The following is a 23,326-nucleotide window of genomic DNA, read 5'->3' as shown; positions in this document are numbered from 1 at the left end:
TCTGGGTAGGAGGCCCTGTCTACTTAGCCAAATCTTCCAGCCCAACTTCTTTCAACCCAAGTTCTCTGAAGGAAGAATTTCATTCTCTTCTAGCACAAAATACATAATAATCTATCAGCTTAGTTCTAAATATTATATATCTAATGAATAGCTGGATTCAAATTCTTAGAAACACCTGTGAGTTGCTCATTGTGTGAAATGCCAACAGCAGAGAGAGCAGGCAAGGAAGAAGCTCTCACTTTGCTGGTTTAAATCATTACAAAGCTCTCTGGGCAGAAAGTTAGTGGAGGTAGTGTGTGTCCTCCCGTAGGAGAATCATATATGTTCAAAGTCCTTGGCTTGTTAAAAGGGTCATTAGAAAACAAATTGATCCTTGAAATATTTAAAACAATGCCTGGATTTTATCATATCTTCACAGTTTCTTACGTTGTTCTTTTTTTCCTGCCCCAATATTAACACCTATCCAGGGATTTATGAGATCTGGTCCAAGACATTTTCTACCAATATAAATTTTACAGAAACAGAAAAGAGGGCAAGGAAAGTGGTATGAATTAAGTATCTATTATGTACCAGACACTGTAGGTAGTATTTGCCCTGTTTTGATTCCATTCAAGGAATAGATGAGGCAGTCTAGTAGAAAGAATATAGGCTGGTTGTGTGTCCACCCACAAATCCCTTCACTTTTCCAACACCCTGTTTCCTTATCCCTAAAATAGGGATAATAATAGTGACTACCTCATAGCATTGCTACAAGAACAAAATGAGATCATCCAAGCACAGTGCTTAGCAGGCAGTGAGTGCTCCAAGAGCGACTGACACCCCTGTGGGGTTGGTATCATTACATCCAGTGGTTAACAGTATCTGGGGGTTTATGAGAACTGATTTTTAGATTTGCAGGAATTTTGCAAGCTAGCTGTGAAACGGTTGTTAGCTTGAATGCACATATTTACACCACAGAAATCAGCAATGCTATTTACTGAGCACACATGTATGTGCAGAGCATGGTTCTAAGAACTGCAGGATCTACATACATATACTACCCTCAGAGGGTGCTCATCATCACATTCAAGCTAAACCTTCAGATCATTTTCATTCAATTCACTTGTTTGTCACTGCACTAGATTAAGTGTCGCTACCCTAGGACTCTCTCCACCAGAGAGGTGGGTGAAACTGTGAGCCTGATGAACTGCCTTGGGGTGGGTTCCACTTCCCCTGACTGCAGCCCCACTGCAGGGGAAATCTCTTTCCCTCTTCCAGACATGCCCAGGTCAGGATGTAGGCAGATCATTTCAAAACCTGCTAATCATATGTTAAGATATGACTCTCTACTTGGATTTTTTTCCATTTTCAGAGAATAATCTTCATGAGAAAAGAGCCCGGGTGATGAACTGAGTTGATTACGAAGGCACCTATGGACCATCACGTGTGAGTTATCACCTATGGGACACCACCTGTGGGCCATCACAAACCAAGTACTTATTTCCCTTCCTTCCTGCTTCTCCACCCAAACAGAGAACAACTTTTGATGTTTCCCAAGCATTAGTCGTTCTAATACTGCCTATGTTTTCCATACTCTCTCACCTGTTTATAATAAGTCCTTTTTCTTTAAATCAGCTCTCTTTTCCCCCCTCAAATTAATTTTAAGAGAAAATGTTGTGCCAGTGCCTTAAACAGAAAAGTATACTTATCAAAGATAATGATTGTCATCAAATAAACATGCAACTTTTAAAATAGAAGAATATTCAAATGTTTAACTCCAACCATCCTCTTACAGGCCACCAGTAGAATATTTATTCCACCCTCAAAACATTGCTCTAAGAGATGGCCTTTTCTCTCCTCCCAGGAGCTGAGTTAGCGTTTAAGATACCCAATCAGAAATGCTATTCTAAGAGCAGTTACCCCAAGTTGATCTTCTCTCCATTCACAAGAAAGAATTATAAGATAGATCTTTGAGTTCTTTGCCATTAACTCAAAATGCCTTCTTATTCCTATTTCTCACCATCTGACCTCCTTTCCTGACAAAGTTTCTCTTTCCTCCCTCCTTCTCTGCAGCAGACCTCTGCTCCATCATGCGCATTCAGCCATCAGCCCTCCTCACCAGCCCCACCTTCCACCTTCACCTTCACCTTCCCCACACTGTTGACATCACAGCTCTCCTCTTTATGAAGAACATGGTTATTCTACAGCAAACCGGGAACACAAGAGCAACCAAAATTAATTCCTAAAGGTCTGGATAACAGTGCTGCTGAGTTGTCTTAGGTATGTCTTGATATGTCTTGGGCATGGGTACCTTGGTCTCCCCTTCTCCACAGTCCTAGAGGGAATGGCTTGCAAAGACCTGGGTCTGAATCAACAGGTGTTATGGGCTTTCCTAAACTTAGGACAACTAGTTTACTGTTCATGCAAGGGTGCTCTACCTGAGTTGGGAATGTCATAAAGAAGAAAGAAAAGGAAGAAAGGAAGAAAGGAAGAAAGGAAGAAAGGAAGAAAGGAAGAAAGAAAGAAAGAAAGAAAGAAAGAAAGAAAGAAAGAAAGAAAGAGAGAAAGAGAGAAAGAAAGAAAAAAGAAAAGAAAAGAAAAAAGAAAAAAAGGAAAGAAAAGAAAAAGTGACTACCAATTGACCCATGAGCTGGGCCCAGGCACTTGGAGGCCCCTCCCTTTTTCCCCTGTCCAGGAAATATGCATTCTGCTTGCCTTTCCCACTCCCAGAGGCTACTTCGAGGACATAACCTTGAGGTAGTGATATGCCATTGAGAACACCTGCACAGTTTATGTGCCTGAACCCAGTGAAGGCCTCTTTATAACATTTAACATTTGGTGGGCAGGGACAGGGATCCATTCATCTTACTGCTGCTCAAGACAAGCCTCATATGTAAGCTCCCTTTGCTATTATTAAAATTGCAATCTACCAACCTGGAGTGGGCCACCTCTTTCTTCCATCTCTCCCTGCCTTCTGAGGGCAGAGGCCAGTTTTAGATTATACAAGGAAAGCTCCTGAGAGGGCTGCAAACCAACACTGTGTAGTAGTTCTAGTCTACCTACATTTCTTAAACCTCACTCATTTCACCAGTGAAAAACAAGATTTTTATGTGATCCAAAGGTGGTTGTTTTGCCCACCCTAGCAAGTGGGAATGGAAAAATGATTTTATAAGATTTAGAAGAAAACGGAGATGTAATGTCTGGTGCATTGGTGTGTGGCAGAACAAAGGAATACCTTTTGTCTCATAGAAATGAAGCCATCTTGGCCAAAGGACAAGCGGTGATATTGGCAATCCTGCAAAGAAATGTCTGCTGCACGCTCTGCCATGGTGCACAGGAGCCACATACTCTGCTGATTTACAAGCTAAATGTGTGATGACTCTGCTTTTTACACCTTGCACTTCCCTGAAGACATAAATATTTACATTTGTGAAGACATTTACAAAGTACTTGCCCATATTTCTTTTCCCCGAGACTTCAAATGAAACCAGAGCAGGCAATACATCTTAGGGACAAAGAGACAGCTCAGAAATGATGCGAAGTCAAACAAGGTCATAGCGACAGAGCTAGTTAAAGAACTCGGGTGTTGTTGCCCCCATGCCCTGTCACTTTGCCATGCAGGGCCCAGGGGATACAGTTCCAAAGGAATTCATGTTTCCCCAGGTTGCACCTTTCCTGCTGGGTTCCAACTTTGAGAAGGGCACCGCTACCCAATCGCCAAGCTGGCAGCCTTGACATCTGCTTAGACACCTCCCAGTTTCATCAGCACTTCCTTCATACTATCCCTCAGAGCTGTCCTCTCTCTTTTCCCACCGCTGCTTCATCATCTCTCTCCTGGACCATTGGAATAGTGTTTTTCGATGGGTTTCTGCCTATGGTTTGGGAACTCTTCCCTACCCAATCATCCCCCACCCAGCTGCTTGAGTGAACTCTCAGTATGCAGCTCTGGACATATCTCCCACTTGCTTAAAAGTCTTTAACAGTTCCTTCTTGAATTAAGAAGTCTGACCTCTAGAGTTCTTCCTGTCTGTCTTTCTATTTCTATTTCTCTCTCTCTTACACACAGAGAGGCAACTATATGTTCTACCCCTACTAAATTGCATTCAGTTTTCTGAATATGCCAGAAAATATTATAACTAATTATTGTCCCTGGGAGGGCATTCCATCCTACACTGCCCCCATGCACCTAACCAGCACTGCCTTATGAGTTAAGACCTACCTTATATATCAAGTTACATCCCCTAGGGAGTTATACTTGATCCAATAGAACTGACACTATCCATCCTGTGCCACATTGTACCCTGGACATACTTTGGGGGTCTACGATGCCTTATCATGCTCATCTATTTTCTCTCCGTCTCCTGCCAAACTTGAGCTCCTAGAGGGTAGAAAAATATCTTTAATGATCTTTGTGTGTCCAGTCTCTAGCATGGAAAAAACATCATACATTATAAATAAATGAATTAATAAATTTCTATATCAAATAATGATTACTCAGCAGGTGTTCAAGTTAGATCTTTTCTCTGTTAGATAAGGTTGAAGACTTCCAGAGGATACTCAAAACTTTGCCCAGCAAATTTGTCCTATGAATGGATAACCCTCTTTTTCAAGGAAAAGAAACAGCCCATAAATGACCAATCCCTCAACTCTTTACACTTGACCTTCCCCCAGCAACTGCCAACCCTAAGGATTTTCTTGGCCTGTTGATCAAGGGTAACTTGTTGACCCAATCATAAAATTTCCCAATTCGTTAATTCTTACTTAGGTCTGGTTTCTCTTTCCTTAGTAAAATATTGATTCTAGATGAAGGGAATAGCTTGCACATCCTGTCCATAAGGAGTAACAGGGACATTGATTTGGCCAAACCTGAGGTTTTATTTTAGGAAGCTATGGGAAATCAGTCTAGGTAGGTAAGCCAGATATGAATGATAATACACTAGTACTGCAAGAGAGCTAGAGGTTGGCTTGTCCAGAATTTCCTACAGTGGGGTCTACAGATCATCAAGGTAGAGTGTAGTTTGATTTTATATAGATATATGTACATATATATACATTTTTATTTTATTTATTTTTTATTTTTATTTATTTATGATAGTTACACAGAGAGAGAGAGAGAGAGGCAGAGACACAGGCAGAGGGAGAAGCAGGCTCCATGCACCAGGAGCCCGACGTGGGACTCGATCCCGGGTCTCCAGGATCGCGCCCTGGGCCAAAGGCAGGCGCTAAACCACTGCGCCACCCAGGGATCCCTACATTTTTATTTTCATTATGTGCTTACTTTTGTGTATTAGAAAAAAAGGTCACTATCACTTTAGTCCCACAATTTCACATATATTATTGCCAAGCCTTTTTTTTTTTAAAGGACTTAAATAAACAAATGAATCGATTTAGAGAAGAAAATGTTAAGAACTAGGGATGCCTGGGCAGCTCAGTGGTTGAGCACCTGCTTTGGCCCAGGGCGTGATCCTGGAGTCCTGGGATTGAGTCCCATATCATGCTCCCTGCATGGAGCCTGCTTCTCTCTCTACCTGTGTCTCTGCCTCTCTCTTTCTGTGTCTATCATGAATAAATCAATAAAATCTTTTAAAAAATGTTTAAAAATAAGTGAAAAGTCAATATGGTGAGTATTACAAAGGTGATAGCCAAATAACTGAAGCTGGAGAAATGCTGAGCTAGTCTAACACCTCTTCATAGCTCAGGTGGAGAAATCTAGACCCAAAGAAGCTAAATAACATGTCCTGGGTCAAGCTGGGGGAAGGCCTAAAATGCTAACATAAAGATCAGTTCGGCCAGAATCCAAACACTGACTATACAATTTGAACTTACTGAATAAAAAAGTGTTTTTTGTTATTAAATGAAAATATTTTTTAAAAAATTAACTCTGGGAACCACTTGAGGGCAAGGAGGAAAAGTAGGAAAGAAAGAGGAGTAAACCCTACCTACATCACCATGACATGTTCCCTACTGCTCCTACTGCAAAGACCATGGAAAACTCCAACATTGGAAACCGGCTAGAAGATATCCTGAAATGATCAGTCACTCCATGCTGTCCTCTCTGTTCCATTTCATCACACTTGAAGTTTCGCCGGCTGGGATTTTTGCTGTCTTGGCAAACATGATGATGGTGTCAAACCTAATGTTTGCTAAATTTTTGCAGAAATGCTGAGAAGACTTCTACGGGGGTCTATTGTCAATTATCTGGAGAAAGAGAAGTTTGCAGACATTAGAAACAAGAACTGTGTGGGGTTAGGCTCTGGGTTTTAATGAGATGAATTCAAATTAGAATGTTGGCTATTTCCTATAGCTTGCTAAAAATAACCTGGGGCCTGCTTCCTTCCCTCATACTTCATTTTCAGTGCCTGCTCATGCTGAAGATGCAGGAGGGCTGGAAAATGCTCCTTGGGATCTTGCACCAGTGCTGTTTGTTCAGATACACATAATTTAGCTTCGACCTGCTCTCTCACGCACCAGTGGGCATGCTACCTTCGGGCTCCTGTCAGATTTACACTTGAGGAAGCTTGAAGGTGATAAGGGGAGCATACATACCACACCCTGTTGATTTTACCTCTTGAATGTCTCTTTCCATCACTGCCACCAATGTAGTCCATACTACCACCATTCTTTGCTTGGGCTGCTACAAGACCCTCCTTCCTGTTCTTTCTTCCTTGAATCTACCCCCTCCACTCCCAGTCACACTGTAACCAATCTTTTCCAACACAAAGCTGGACATATCCCCCACCGCTACCATGACCACCACCACCACCAATTAAAACCATTCCATGGCTTCTAGTTGCTTGTATGATAAAGACTGGAATCCTTGACAAGGTCTACAAGCAAGGTCTTCCCTGATCTGTGTCCTAGAACCTCTCCAGCCTCACCCCCTCACCCCTTTGCTCTCATTGCTCCAATGCACAGTCCTTACTCCAGTGCCTTCTGCCCACCAGGTCCCCACAGGGCCCTAGCTCATGCCCCGTCCTTCCTTCTTTATCTGCCTAATTCTTATTCATCATTCTGACCTCAACCTAGTCATCACTTCTTTTAGAAAAGCTTTTGCTGACCCTTTAGACAAGGGTCAAATCCTTTCCCATATTGCCTGTCCTAGCCCAAAAGAGACCTCTTCTTCACAGCGGTCATCACTGCTTCATTTGCACATTTATTTAATGATTAATTGATTACTAATGTTATCCCTCCTGATGGTGGCTCCATGAAGGCAGGGACCAATTTTGTTTGCTCATCCTTGTATCCTCCATATCTAATACTGTGCCTACCACACAACAGACATTCAATGTTTCTTGAAGGATATAAACATCGATCCTCTGGAGGACCCATGCCTCTCTTTCTTGCAGAGATCCTTCCCAAGAGAAAGGAAAGAATTATCGCATTCAACTATAGTACTTCCTCTACCTCGATCCATAAACCCATAAACCCTCTTATTTCTCACCCTTACCTTAGTCCTCCTGATGGGATATGTTCTGTAGACAATAGGTTGAGGGGTGGGTGTCCTTGAATTTCCCTGAAGTGCTAGGAATGCATTAGTATTATGCTGTTCACCATTAACTTGTCTGACTTCAACCTGGATCTTCTGAAGGAATTGTCCCTAAATAAACCAGAGTGCCTCTTTCAATTTCTTGATTCAAATGGAAGATCTCATATATCGTCTTCCCCAGTGAGTTAAAAATACATATTTTCTAACATCTCAATGCAGATGAAGTCTTAGGTACTCACTTGAATAGTGAAGGAGGTTTTAGGTAGGAGGGCAAAGAGGAAAAATGAATGGTGTGTCAAGGGAGGTGACCCAAAGCTTTCTATATGAAGCTTTAAGGAATCTGTTTCCATGGGGAATAAGGAGAGACAGAGACAGCAAGACAAGCAGCAGGATCCTCAAGGCAGAGGAAAGTTAAGAAAGGCTAATGTAAAAAGTGAGATTTCCTTTATTGTCCACTTTGCCCCACCCATATCTCCCTGTCCTGCAGTAGACCTGTCCTGTGCTTTGGCATAAGGTGGGTCTGGGAGCCAATATGAAAACAGTGCCCCCAGTAGGGCCCCCGCTAGCACCCTACTCACCGCCTTCCCGGGAGGATCAGCATTCAGCTTCTGGTGCTTTGGAAATCCACCCCAGCCTGTGATGAGGGAGCTATTATTGGCACATTCTTGAATTTTATCAGTGTTTTTAAACAGTGATTACTGTGAGGACATGCAGAAGCCCAAGAGAAGGCTGTAAGCACTGGAAAATTAATCTTCTTGCTCTGTGACAACTGGGCCAGCTTCCACATGCCAAATGTTTGGGGCAGGGTCAGATCAAGGCTGCAGATGGTCACTGGCAGAGAACTACTATTTTGGGGGCACAGGTCCTGGGAAAGCCTTACAGTTCAAAGTTGGCTTCTATGTCTGTCCCATGACTTTTCCTTTAGCCTTGTGTATCACAATCATCAACAATCCATCAAATTTGAGAAAATCTTTGGATATTTTGCTTAAAGAGCCTGATATTGTGCTGCTTTAAAAGCCCAGAGGATAAATGGACTCACCTTACAGAAGAGAGGGAAAGCAGCCTCAGACCTCTCCTATCTCTCATACAAGTGGAAGAAAAAGGAAAATATTTAAATATGGTGTTAAATTCTAAGTGTATATTTTTCAATCTCTGATTTGAGCTGAGTTTTAGGAATTCTGTGCTCCTTTCAAAAACTACAGCTGTGGGGGTACCTGTGTGGCTCAGTTGGTTAAGTATCCGACTCTTGGTTTCAGCTCAGGTTGTGCTGGAGTCATGAGATCAAGCCCTCCATTCGGCTCCATGCTTAGCATGGAGTCTGCTTGAGATTCTCCCTCTCCCTCTGCCCCTTCCCCTATTCTTTCTCTCTAAAATAAATAAATAAATTATTTTAAAAAAAAACTACAGCTCCAAAGAATACAGAAGACTACACCAATATATCTTATTAGAAGGCATAAGTTCAGATTTCCAAAGGGCAAAGAACTGAGTTTTGAGATAGTTCATCCAGGAAAATTTTACTAGCTAAGTGAATGACAGGGAAAGCTCAGAGTCACAGTAACCAATGGGAAGTCCATGTAGCTCTACTATTTCTTATTTATGATCTACCCATGGATGGGAAGAGAAACTGATCAGGGATAGAGAGTCACCTATGGGCTTAGGGGTAAGAGCAGAAAGCAATCATAGATGAGGGCCTGGTGTTAGGACTCTGTTTTTCAAACTTTACAACAGAATCATCTGGGAGCATTTTTAAAGTGCAGATTTTGAAGGGCACCTGGGTGACTTAGTCAGTTAAGCATCTACCTTCAGCTTAGGTCATGTTCCCAGGATCCAGGATGGAGCCCCATATAGGGCTCCCCACTCAGCAGGAGAGTCTGTTTCTCCCTCTCCCTTTGCCCCTCCCCTACTCACACACACAGTCCCTCCTTCTCTCTCTCTCTCTCTAACACTCATAAATAAATAAATAAATAAATAAATAAATAAATAAAATCTTTTTCAAAAAGTGCAGATTTTCAGATCTTCATGGCATATGGCTCAACATCTGCACTTTCAATGGGCATCACATGAGATTCCAAAACAACCTGGGGAAAAGCCATGCTAGAATAGCTAAAATCACAATTGGGGGCAGGGGGAGGACAATGGTATCTAGAATTCCTTGTCATTGTTAAAAGCCAAGGAATGAAAGACAAATATTAAGTATAAATCCAAGAAAAATTCAGGATCTTGGAAAGGTGATTTCCATTCAGACATGAGACAAGACCAAGGTTAGCTTACCACTGAGTGAAAGCAGCTCCAAATTCGTAAATCAGGTACCAAGTTTCCTTTCAGTTGTTAAGTGAGAGAAAACCCAATTCAAACTGGCTTAAGCCAAAAAAAAATCAAGAATCTATTGGTTCATGTAAATGGAAGTAGTGGAAGGGGTCTCCAGGGGATTCAGGAGCTCAACAACATTAAAACTCAATTGCTCTGCCTTTGGCTCTTGAATATTACCTCTATCTTGGTTTCTCTTTTCTCCTCCTATGGAGGAGATATCTGCCTGAAGTTCTGATCATTCATATTTGATTACAAGTCTATAGAAAAGAAAACGCCTTTTCTATGTTACTCCATTAAAAAAAAAAAATCCCAGGATTACCTCTGATTGGACTAGCATGGGTCACATGACTACTTCCAAAACAGTTTCTCTAGCCTGGGATTAAAATACAATATCACTGAGATCTGGATCATTTTCCTACCTACAGATCTGGGGGGAGGGGTGATGGAGGGATGACCAAACCCCATGCATTAAAAGTACAGGGGAAAAGAGAGATAGTTTCCTACAAAAACACTCCAGATCTCCTTCCCCAAAAAACAAGAAATAGATTCTGGGTAGTAGAAGCTCTGATGGTCTGCTACAATGGCTGAAAAATATCTTTGTCTGTTTAATTACATAAAAAAATGCTGTGTTGACTTGAAAAATAATTCTGCCAGTTATTTTACCAGTAGAAAAAAAAGGGAGTTATTTGGAGAGTAGTGGAGAATTGTAATCCAAGACAAGTAAACTACTGCAAAACCATTGACAAGTCCCACTGAGCAAAGGAGAAGAATGCTCTTTTATAGAAAAAAACAAACTAACAAACAAACAGGGAAGTTGGGATGGCTGTCATAAACAAAAGGTCCATTGGAGTAAACTAGGAAGCTGGAAGTGTAGTGGCTTCTTTCATTGGTTGGGCTATTACCAGGGAAGGAGGTAAGTCTTCTTCCTGCTGGGACAGTAAAGTAGTATCCACATGTGCCATCCTTCTATTTCTGTTGGGTCTAGGATTGACCAGGATTGCTAGGGTGGTAAGAGCTCCCCCTGCCAGCCCCCAACTCCATTCTAAAGGAGTTTTCTTGTATTAATTTCCATAATATCAGTTAATATTTACTTATTTTAATATTCTTTTAATATTAACTATAGAGACCTATATCTGAATATAGATATTATATTATTGCAATGGCCTGTTTGTCACTAATCTTCCCCAGTGAATAATAACCCCATGAGGACAGAAACTGTATTTATCTTATTTATCCATGTGCAGATAAGCAGTCTTTTTTTTTTTTTTTTTTTTTTTTTTAATGATAGTCACACACACACAGAGAGAGACACAGGCAAAGGGAGAAGCAGGCTCCATGCACCAGGAGCCCCATGCGGGACTCGATTCCAGGTCTCCAGGATCGCGCCCTGGGCCAAAGGCAGGCGCCAAACTGCTGCGCCACCCAGGGATCCCGACAAGCAGTCTTTATAGTGGGATGCGCAAAAAAGTGATGAATTACAACAGTAGTAGAATTTCTATTTTTTTCTTACCTAACTTTGGAGGGGGATAAAAGGAAGCTTTATTAACATTTAGTATACAGATATATGGATTGGCAATGACTTACTCATTATGTTCAGAAGTGGTAATGGTAAGAAAGGGCCCAAAGAGAAGAATGTGAACTCCACTTGTTAATTTGTTCCTCCAGTTCCTGGCCTCCCACCCTCCAGTCTCTCTTCTTCCCACCCAGCATCATTCAGACTCACTGCCTGATGCTTTGATTTGTCTGAGTAACCCCAGGACCTCTCTCTCAGAAGCTGACCTCATTGAAGTGGGACACCCACCTTCTTTCTGACCCAGCACACTCAATGTGGAACACAAGTAGTACAATCTATTAATTCCTGGTGATCTTTATCTAGAGCCTCACTGTTAATGAACCCAACCTTTCAAAATGTAGGTTGGAAAACAGGCTGACCTCAACAGTCAGCCAAGTAGGATTTATCAAACACCTACTATGCCAGGAAGAGGTAGATAAAGAGATTCATAAGGGAAAGGCCTTTCTTCCAAGGAACTCAACTAGTTAGGAAAAGAAGTCATGTAATTATAAAGGTGGCTGACATATAGAGAGGGGAGGATGGCTACCACATGTGCTTTCTTCAAAAGGTATCATTTCTCTAATGCAGTTTTAAAGGGAGCACTGCTTTTAACACGACCAGGTCTTCCTGCAGCCCAGATTTCTGGAGTTCTTTTCCATATAGAGTGCTGGAACCCTGCCATGCCTAGACAAATGTCAGTATATCTTTTGTAGGTAGAAACAAAGGAGACTGGATCTATACCTGGGTGATCCAGTGAGTCAGGAAATCAGCCTGTCAACAAAATCTAAGGAGTAAAGATTAGACTCCCAGATTAGGAATCAGGCGCATCACGTCCCAGGGCTCATTCCAATAAGGTAAACAGACTGGCCGCATTATCTCTCGATCTACAATGGTTGCAGGCAATATCGCCAATGCCCAATTTTATGCTTCATTAAGATTTCACTTAATCTCTTCCTAATTTAGCCGGAGAGAGGAATTGATCTGCCTTTAAATAAATATCACACAATCTTTTACTTTCCAAAGGCAAATAAGCTTATATATTTGATTTATGTCCTTTGTCATGTCCAGAAACAGCATCTATTCTAAACTATATCGACTTTGCCAGAAGTTGCAGTTCCAAGAGTTTTCCTCTCTGTCCTTAAGGAGAGAATTTTTCTCTGTCTGAATCTTCTATTTCTCCAACAGTTCCATACCTCTGTGAGCATACAGATTTTTAAAAACTGTACTAAGTAAAATGTGCCAAAGATACCCAAATTTCTCTTGGAAGTACCCAAGTCTCCACATCTAACAGAAACAAAAGGTTTTGCTTTTTCTTTAAGCCAATAAGATGTGATGTCACTGAAGTGGCTATGAAAAGAGCGAGTTGCCAAAAGAACCGTTAGTAATTTTTTTGTCTACAAAATGAATGGAGCAATTCATGTTTTTCCACAGCCTGCTTCTCTCTGAATAGAAAGAACAATATCTAAGAGGAGAAAATAGGTTTTTCACGTCCCGTAGTTGAGCCATTTAGAAGTTTTTTTTGTTTTGTTTTGTTTTTTATGCAAGTAACAGAAAACTCAGCTCTCAGTGGCTTGAACAATAAAAGGCTTTAATCTACCACGCCACAAGAAGTCCTGAAGGACTTTGGTTTTCCGTTGTTCAACAGTGTCTTCAAGAACCAGAGTCTTTTCTCCTCAGAATGTAGACTCTGGTCTTAAGTTTGACCCATTATAATCGAAAAATGGCTACAGTGACCTCAAGCATCACCTCCTCGCATATCAATATCCAAAGACAGAATGTTCCATCTCTATTTGCCTTTTAAGAGAAAGTTTTCTTTTCCAGAAGCCTGTGAAAAGGCTTTCCTCACATTTCCTTGACGAAAATTGTATTACACATTCATTTCTTTTTTTTTTTTTTTTTTTTTTACACATTCATTTCTAAACCAATCACTGGCCTAGAAATTGGTATCATCAAGATTCAATCCCCTAAAGTAGCCATATGACCAATAAACATAAAAATTAGGTTTCTATTAGCAAGGAGAAATAGATATTATGAGGGCAATCAACAGCTTCTGTGCACAAGACCAACTGAAAAACAAGGAGATGGGGATGGGATGAGGATCCAAGCAACTTTGAGGCAGTCATACAATTCTCACCTTATGGTTGGCCTGAGCCTTCAATGACTGGAGCCGTTCCACTAGCATCTGAACTAAGTATATTGTCTCTAGGATGTCTTTGTTAAAATGTATATATACTGATTGGCAAAAAGAAAGACCAATAGGTAACCCATGTCTGCTGGCATGTAGACAAGAATTTACCAATCAAGGTAACTCTGAGTCAGATTGGAAACAACATTAATAATTGGGTGAGACATTATCACATGCTCACCATGTGCTTGCAATGTATGAAATACTTTACATGGTTTATACATTCTACAGATGAAAACCTGAGCCAAGAGAAGTGAAGCAACTGCCAAAATTCACACAAATGGTTTGGAGCAGTCAGGACTTGAAATCAAAGCAATCTGACTCTAAAGTCCATACTCTTGATATAGGTAGTTAATCCTTGAATTCGCTGGGGGAAGCCAGGAATTTCGAAATGTTTGGGCTGCAGGATCTAGGTTGCTTGAACCAATCACATCAGCAAAGGAAAATAAGATTACCTGGACTGGCTCAAACCCCATAGTGTCCATCCCTAAAACTGAGGGGTTGAGCCATTTCCACCTAAACAACATAGTTGTTACTGTGGAGGCGTTCAAGTCAATGTTGGAGAGGCAATCACAGGTTCTTAATCGCATTTTCTTGCCGTGGGAAAGTGGAGGAAATTTGCAAAAGGGATCCAGTTTACAAAAATACTCAAACTCCTGAAACCCTACTGATACTCCAGGGAGGAAAAAGTACCTCTGATGAAGAATTTTCTTAGTAAAGCCCATAAAGAGGTAAGTACAGGGGCACCTGGGTGGCTCAGTGGTTAAGTGTCTGCCTTAGGTCCTGGAATCAAGTCCTACATCAGGGTATCCTGCTTCTTCCTTTTGCCTATGTATCTGCTTCTCTTTCTGTGTCTCTCATGAATACATAAATAAAATCTTTAAAAAAGGAAAAAAAGGGGTAAATACAAATTCACACTTGAAAAGTTTGATTCTGGGTGGGTTTTAATTTTAATTATTTTTTTTAATTATTTTTGTTCAACTGTATTTCTTTCTATAGTCTACTTGTATGGTTAAAAAGAATTTAAAGGCCACTCCAAAACAAAAGGGGGGGGGAGAGTGCTTTACTGACAAGTACTTGGAAAGCCAGCCCAGAGGACATCATCAGTGTATGGGTTCTCCCCACATCAACATCACTTAAAGGAAATTGGATTTAAAATAACTGATAGTGAGGTCATTCTTAGCTTTAGAGGAAAACTCACAGGATGAATGCTCCTAATGCATTTAAAATGTGTTATAATCAATAAAAGTGTTCCTACATATTTTAAGAACATTTCTATTGCATATACCATGCCAACTTCATAGAATACCCTATTTCACAGATGCTTCAGACTCAGCTGCATATATATTCTACTAAACACTAGTGACCAATGATCATTTAAAAGAGAAATACCAATAACCTTCAAAAAGGACGAAGACTTTATATGTCAAGCCCCTCATTGTTCCTTTGAGAAAATTACTTTTTTTAATGATCATTACTCTTTTAAAAAGAGTCTTCCCTTATTGTAAATATTATTTTACAAAAACAACAATGGTGGATGAGGACAGCAGCAGGTGTCCCTCTAATTCCCAACTGCCTTCTTCCATGTTCCCAGCCCTACTAGGCACTTAACAGTGTGTCTGATTCAAACTTAAGTGAGTTAATTTAGGTGAGTAAATTCTATAATCATCATATTACAGAGGAGGAAATTGCAACTTTAAGAGATTAAGCAATTTGCTAAGGCTTCTCAACTCCTAAGTACAGCCAAGATTCAAAACCTGATTCTTCCTTATTCCAGAGCTCACACTCTCTCCACTTCACTGAGCTGCCTTGCTGACAGATAACCAGAGTACTCATTTATTCCTTCATTCAGTAAATAATAATTATTGCGCACCTACTATGTGCCCAGCACCATGTTAGGCAGTGTAGAGAGACCTATCGCTTGGTGTTCATGGATTATAGTCACTGAATGGAATAATAGGCAAACAAATCAAGAAGTTAAGAAATATATAATTATGAATGGCAACATGTATGATGAGGAAAAAAAAAACAAAATGCTTTCTGTATAAAGATGTAGAAAGTTTGCCTAATCCAATCTAACACTTCACAAATATGAGGTATCAAGAAGAAAATCCCTTCCTCATAGCTACCACTACTTATAGGTAGATGAAGCAGTAGGCCTCCTACCAGGTGGTGATTTATAATAAAAGCCAGGTCAGACCAATTTCTGCTACACACACTGAGAAAGAAAATTGTCCCTGAACTGAAGCAGAACTTTGTGGTCTGAAGTGATTAGCTGCTCCTTTGGAGAAGTAATTACTGTTCCTGATAAATCACAGAAGCTATTTCCTGATAGACTTCAATGAGCTCAAGAGCCCTTTCTAGAATATTTATTGTGCTAGATCTTCTGTTTGCCCCCCATCTCTACTCCACACCTTTCCCCACCCTCCTGGGCCCTGGAAGCTAGCCTGCATGGACTGCATTCCTGGGCTTCGTGGCCTTGCAGTTTGAGTTAAGCCTGGCCCAGTGAGAAGCACCAGCAGGAGACTGGAAGGCAAAGGGCAGCAGAATGGAGGTGATATACACAGCCTGGTTCTGTCCCTGCAGAGATGTGAGGGGTGGGCTCTACCTCTCTATTGAAGGCCTCTGCTCCTGGCAGATGGCACCTTCTATATAGCTCCCATCTTCGGGTCTACCCTTCCCTTGCCCCTTTAGACCCAGAAGTAGAAATGGCTCTCACTGTCGCTAGCCCTGAGGACCACACCATCCCTTGTTGGTATCCACAAACCCTGTATGTACCGTAACAGTCTCTCTTCCAGCGTCTTTACATAACCCATTTTGAGTGAGCCATTGCTTTCTACTAAGACTTCGACTAACACATCTACTGTCAGCCTCAGGAATTGTTTAGCAACCTGTGACCAGTCTCCCAAGTGTTTAACAACCTTTATTTAAACATTCTTTTTTAAAAAATAATACAAATAGTGACTATCTAAACAACTTTTTTTTTTCCTACAAAATCTGTATCAAGTAGGAAATACTTAAGTTAGTGTGCACTCATAAGACTCTTCCCTGGCAGCAAGTTTGAAAAATACCTTTGATACATGCTTGTCATTAATTTGCCTGAGACATTACTTTCATAATATAAGCACAAAATGAATCATGCATCCTATTCTGTACACTCAATAAAGTTCCAGATTTCTGCCCTTGTGGGTACTGAGCATCTTTCAGGTAAAGTTTACTCAAAGTAAATGTGAATAGTCTTAGCAGCAGACTCAGCTGCCAACCCAAAGCAGCGTCATGAAAATTCTCCAGTCAGTATCTGAGCACAAGATGAGTGTGGAATCAGAATCCTAGAGAGAGAAAAAAAAAAAAGAATCCTAGAGAGAGGTATTGGCCCTGCTTGATCCTTATACTCTATCTATTTAAAGGTGGAACTGCCCACACGATACTTCTAGCAAGTCCACATATTTAAAGAGCACTCATTTCACCGATGACAAAATTATAACATCCACTCTATTCATCAAAGCCTTTAGTGCAGATCAGAGATAAGGAATGTTTAAGTCCCTCTCCTACCAGCTGTCTCTAGAGTATAGACTTTATTTAGAACTTTCAAATGCTAATTAACCATCCCTTTGGTGTATAATTTCCGATTAGAGTACTTCAAATATTAACTAACTGCTTCTGAAGTGTAGATAAAAACCAACTAATACAGATTTTACAGTATCTACGCAGAAATATTTTAAAGGAAATTACAAACAACATAGCAAATAAATACCCTTGGGCAGAACACTGCCTCTATGATACTGGCTCAGGTCACTTATTGATCTATATGTAGAGCACATTATATTGTCCTGTTACACTACTTCTGTAAGACCAAACTGCATACAAAACAAAACATTAATACAAAATCATCATGAAAAGCCATAAAATGCCATTGTATTATAGAAACCATATTATATTTGTAGATCCCTAATAACCCATTGTCTGATAAAACCTACATTTAATTTCTAAGAAAGCATAGTTTATTGAGTAACCCTATTGGCATTTCATGCTATTCTCTCTAAATTTACCATTTCCTTTTGCTTCAGAGAGCAGTTTAAACAGTTTGCAAATCAAAGTCCACACCCTTGGAAGCCCTCAGTGTGAAGTGCTCAGATTATACTGTGACATTTGCTCTTCCCTGACACCATCCATCCTCGGAACCTCTTCCTACAAAAAGAGAGACCACTCTTGTATCCTTACTCAAGTAGGGTCCCAGTCTGTTAATCTCAGCCCATTCATTATGAAGCAAGTAATGGGAGTATAACTTTCAAACTGCCCTAGGAAGACTGAGAAGGAAATTCTAGGGTGATTGTAGGAAGGCTGTACCCATTTGGCTGAAGATTATTGGCAATTATCCAGTTTTTAAAGCAGGGAAGAATCTATTTTTATGAGGATTATTGGTGACTAATTGCTTGAAATATTTGACAGAACACAATTTCTCAGGCAATCAACCAGCTCTCAGTATCTTTCCTTTTCTAATATGGACCCAACTCATTACAACTGTTTCCAAAGGACTGTCCATAATATTTTATCAGGAAGGAATTTCATCGTATTGTTTGAAATAGAAGGGCAATTAGATGCTGTTAAGATGAAAAACACTCCCTATGACCCAGCAATTGCACCGTTGGGGATTTACCCCAAAGATACAGATGCAATGAAACGGCGGGACACCTGCACCCCGATGTTTATAGCAGCAATGGCCACAATAGCCAAACTGTGGAAGGAGCCTCCGTGTCCATCGAAAGATGAATGGATAAAGATGTGGTTTATGTATACAATGGAATATTACTCAGCCATTAGAAACGACAAATAACCACCATTTGCTTCAACGTGGATGGAACTGGAGGGTATTATGCTGAGTAAAGTAAGTCAATCAGAGAAGGACAAACATTATATGTTCTCATTCATTTGGGGAATATAAATAATAGTGAAAGGGAATAGAAGGGAAGGGAGAAGAAATGTGTGGGAAATATCAGAAAGGGAGACAGAACATAAAGACTCCTAACTCTGGGAAACGAACTAGGGGTGGTGGAAGGGGAGGAGGGTGGGGGGTGGGGGTGAATGGGTGATGGGCACTGGGGGGGGGGGGCACTTGACAGGATGAGCACTGGGTGTTATTCTGTATGTTGGTAAACTGAACACCAATAAAAAATAAATTTATTTAAAAAAAGATGAAAAACACTGACTCTTCACCAAAATGATTATTTCAGTGTATTATAAGAAGATTCATGTGTAATGCAATCATTTGAAAGATCATTCAAAAACTAAGCTATTAAATTAAAATATCTGCTTTGTAATAAATACAGAAATAAAATTTTATGACTGACATGTTATACACGTTAGGAATCCATTAACTGATTAAAACCAAATCAGGTAGAAAGTGCTTTAAAAAAAAGGATGAGATATCCCCTTCAGGTGATTTATCTAAGTAGATAGAAAGAAATGGGAAAAAAAAAATGTGACAAGGAGGTTCTGGGAAGAAGGTGGAGAAGATAACCTAAATGGATATCAGGATACTAACCAGGTTAGATGTGAACTTGATAGGAATCCCTAGAAAGGTGCTCAGAGAGACCTAAAGCTGTCTGTATATGAGGATAGCAGTTTGCTGACATTTCTTTTTATCCTAAGGGTTGCAAATTATCTGATACCTTCTCATCAAGAGTAGGTCTCTGCCTTCTCCCCTTGGGTGTGGGTGGGCTTAACTGCTTCAACCGATACTGGCACCATATGACTTCTAAGGCTGGACCTGAAACAGCCATATGGCTTCCACCTGGGTTTGTTGGGATGTTTGCTCTGAGGGAAACCAGCTTCCATGAAAGAAGTCCGACTACCCTAGGACCGCCACACTGGAGAGGCTATGTGTAGATATTCCTACATCCAACAGGGAATATCAGTGGCCAGCCATGTGACAAGCCATCTTGGACATCTAGTCCAGTTGAACTTTCGAATGATTGTGACCCCAGTAGACATCTGACCAATTACATGAGAGACACCAAGTGAGAACTACCCAGCCAAGCCCTTTGGAATTTCTGTCCCTGGAATAATTTGTCTTACAACAATGGTAACCAGAACCAGGACTGATTCAATGACCTAAAGAAAATCTGGGAACAAATGTTACAAACTACCATATTCTGTGAACTGCAGTAGGCAAATTAAAAAAAAAAAAAAAAAAAAAAAAAGTGGACTTGTCTGGTACTGGCAGACTGTCCTAACAACTGTGGAGCCTTCTTTTTGTTCCAGACCCAGAGAAGTCCTCCTGTCCTCCAGACATCAAATAAAACTGAAGTAAATCACCTCTTAATTCTGGAATCAGTTTTTCTTTCTTTCTTTTTCTTTCTTTCTTTCTTTCTTTCTTTCTTTCTTTCTTTCTTTCTTTCTTTCTTTTTTTGAATCAGTTTTGTCACATTTTATCAGAACTCCCTCTGAATACTAACATTTTCTCAAAACACATAGATTTGAGATGGAAAGAAAATTTTTATTTGAAAAGAATTTACTGTTTTTAAGCCCAAACTGAATCAAATCCTCCTTGCTTGCTCCTGAACTGAACTAATAACAGTTTTATTCTTAAAGGTTTCACTAGCTGTGAATCAAGGTCTATTGTGACTCATGTGGTGTGTGGGCAGCAACTAAAGACTTTCTAGAAGGGTAAGTTACTACAGGGAAAACATCCCAAATGCTTTTGAAAAGTAAGTTGTAACAGTTATAAAACATCCATGCCACAATCTTCAGGAAGCCCTAGAATTAACTGCACTAAAGGTTAGCAGCAGGTACATGATTAGAAAAGGAATAAACTGGAAAATAACCTTTTATAGGGTGGGTTCGAGCAAAGGTTGTATGCTCACCAAAAAACACCTGACAATTGGCCTAACAGGAAGGCAGGTGCCATGGAATTGTGATGTGTTGAAAGGAAACCTTAAGTACAGAGCCCTAAAATCATACTAATACCTCTTCCTGCAGTTTCTTACGGCAGACCTCTCCTGTGTGATTATGCTGCCCACAGAGCATTAGAAGGACTCCATGTGAATTGGGCTGGCCAAATCTTTGGTCTGTTCAGAGCAGAAACTTGGCAAAATGACAACATAGAAAAATTATTTTTGTTGTCTCCTATTTTTTCCTTTCTGCAATTTACACCCCCCTGAAATATACAGTCCCACATACCCATCCCACTTAATCATCCCCTTTGGCTAAGTGGGTATGACCTATTTGGTTAAGGGCCCTTTAAAAAAAAAAGATTTTATTTATTTATTTGAAGGGGAGGAGAGGAGCAGAGGAAGAGGGAGAAGCAGGTTCCCCACAGAGCAGGGAGCCTGATGTGGGGCTCAATCCCAGGACCCTGAGATCATGACCTGAACCGAAGGCAGCTTAACCGACTGAGTCACTCAAGCACCCTTAAAGGATCCTTTTTAAGGGAGGGTTTCCATAATGGGATTTTTTCCCAAACCCCCTCCCCCCAGTCATTGAAAGCTATTCTGCAGTGTCCCCTTCTCGGAGTGCTAAATTCCCTCCACAACTCTCTGTTAGGGAAATGATCCAAATTCTATACCTAAGTATTTAAGAATATCTACAATTTAAGGTCTAGCCCATCTTACAGCTATTTCTCAATCTTTCCTTCAGACAAAGGCAGATATCAACTATTTCTTCTGCTGTTGTTCACATGTACTTTCCTACAACCATGTCTTTGTCTGTGCTTTTCCCCCAACACAGAATGCCCTCCACCTACTCCAACATACCCAAGTCCACCTTTCTTTTGAAAGACCCACATCAAATCTGACCACCCCCAGGAAGCATGCTTCTTTCCTGGCAAACCATAGTCATCATGTCCTCCTCTGAATTCTAGATCACTCACCTGGCACTTAGCATGTGCTGTGTTTTAATGTTATTCGTGTATTTCTATTTTTCTTTCTCCATATGGGGCAGTAACAATAGCATGCATCTCTGGGATCTCTGGTGCACCATGTTTCATACTCAACCTATATCAGATGACAATAATGCTTTAGTGAAGAGCTCATCTATATGAAAAACTCCTAAGTACTTTTCCTAGGTAACATATTTAAGTCCTATTATTCTTGTTGCTTTCAATAATACAGTAACTCTTAGGGATATGTCTAAGGATATTTTTTTAGCCCCTTAGCAGCCAAATGGAGAAGATACATTTGTGCAGCTCAATTGACCCTTTAGACCAGAGTAGGTCTTCTTGGACCTTTAAGGTCTCATCACAGCTTGTATCTCCTTATAATTAGAACAGAAACTTGTACATCTTTGGAAATTCCTTTGCCTACCTCATTCTTTTTCTCTCTTGATTGGCAGTCTACCTATATCAAGTCACCCTTCCACTTATGGATTTAAGAACATTGTATTGCAGAGCATGGAATCTGGCCAATCTGAGTGGTTATTGAGGGTGAACTTCCTACAATGTGAACCTTGATCAGTGAGAAATAGGATATGAATGGGACGAAGATCGATAAATTGTCCCTCCTCTTTTTTGCCTGTTAGCTACTCCAGGGTGTGATTTCTCTTTACAACTCTCCCAGGAGAAGTCCTGGATGCTGAATGAGCACATCTGCTGAACAGCCAGCTGTGTCCCTTGTCTCTTTGTAGTTCAGTAAAGTGGTGACTAGTGTGGTGATACATTGCATAACATCATGTCCTACCATCTTTCCTTCATTTCTTTTTCCTTAACTCTTCCTGCTTTGGGCTTGCATCCTTAAAAAGGGGGTTAGCACTTTAATCCTTGCCTCAGGCTTTATTTTCTGGAGTACTCAGATTAAGATAGTTCCCTTTATTAATCATCACATTTTACTATTGAGACTTGGAGTTCCACTTCACAGAATGGAGTACAAATAAAAGCCTTCCTATAGAATCCAGTAGTTCAATATTTATCCAGCAGTTCATAACTTATCTGCTAGTTCAATACTTCAGCTCTCATCTGCCCATTTAATTAAAAATATGTCTTTTTTGTGGAATCTTCATCCTCTTATGGACTTCAGATCTTACTAACACAAAGAGAATCAGACTTGGACACTCCTGAATCACTAATAGAATCAAAATAACCCCTTGAGGCTAGGAGATCTTATAAGTGTGAGAGGTTGTTGTCTGCTGAGATCCATCCTCCTCTTCTTACTTAGTTATATAGTCTTAGTGGGGTACATAACTGTCTACATTTCCCAGGAGCACCTGAGTGGCTAAGTTGGTTAAGCATCTGCCTTCAGCTCATGTCATAATCCCAGAGTCCCAGGATGCCCCACATAAAGCTCCCTGCTCAGCAGTGAGTCTGCTTCTCCCTCTCCCTCTGCTCTACCCCTGATTGTACACACACACACTCTCTCTCTCTCAATCTTGCTCACTCTCAAATAAGTGAATAAAATATTTTTTAAAAAGACTACATTTTCCAGTATCCCATGCATCTGGGATCTGGGTATTCATATGACTATGTTCCAACCAATGAGATATGAAGAGAAATGAAGTGTGTGCCATTTCTAGCCCTTGCTTTAAAAAAAATTGGCATATATATCTCTAGCCCTTTTCTCCTCCCTTCTGGCCAAGACATAAAGAAAATTGGAGTAGCTTTCTTGTACTGAGATGGAAGCCACAAGTTGAGAATGACAGCTACTCAAATAGCCCTGGACAACTTACCTCTAGAATGTTACATATAAGGGAAATAAATTTCGATCTTGCTCAAGACACTGTATTTTGGGCTCTCTCTTATATCACTCTAATCTGTCCCCTGTTTAATATAACATGCACCAGATCCTGGTTGCTACTGTCACCAAACTGAGAGGTACATTGTTGGGCC

At 40.5% G+C, this 23,326-nt stretch overlaps 1 protein-coding gene across 1 annotated transcript in view; it reads right to left on the bottom strand.

Annotated features, from left to right (window-relative positions):
• Positions 1-8,110, bottom strand: part of RGS6 (regulator of G protein signaling 6) — a 580,135-nt gene extending 572,025 nt beyond the window's left edge. The window contains exons 1-4 of the mRNA XM_049113649.1: positions 8,044-8,110; positions 7,427-7,576; positions 5,919-6,177; positions 4,199-4,357 (exon numbers count right to left, since the gene is read on the bottom strand). The gene's annotated coding sequence lies outside the window, so the exon portion shown is untranslated. The remainder of the gene's footprint in view (positions 1-4,198; positions 4,358-5,918; positions 6,178-7,426; positions 7,577-8,043) is intronic.
• Positions 8,111-23,326: the final 15,216 nt, after the last annotated feature.

Source organism: Canis lupus, chromosome 8, assembly GCF_003254725.2.
Source record: "Canis lupus dingo isolate Sandy chromosome 8, ASM325472v2, whole genome shotgun sequence".
Classification (NCBI taxonomy): Eukaryota; Metazoa; Chordata; class Mammalia; order Carnivora; family Canidae; genus Canis; species Canis lupus.
Note: the sequence above shows the minus strand (reverse complement) of the source record. Positions and strands in the feature narration are given on the sequence as shown.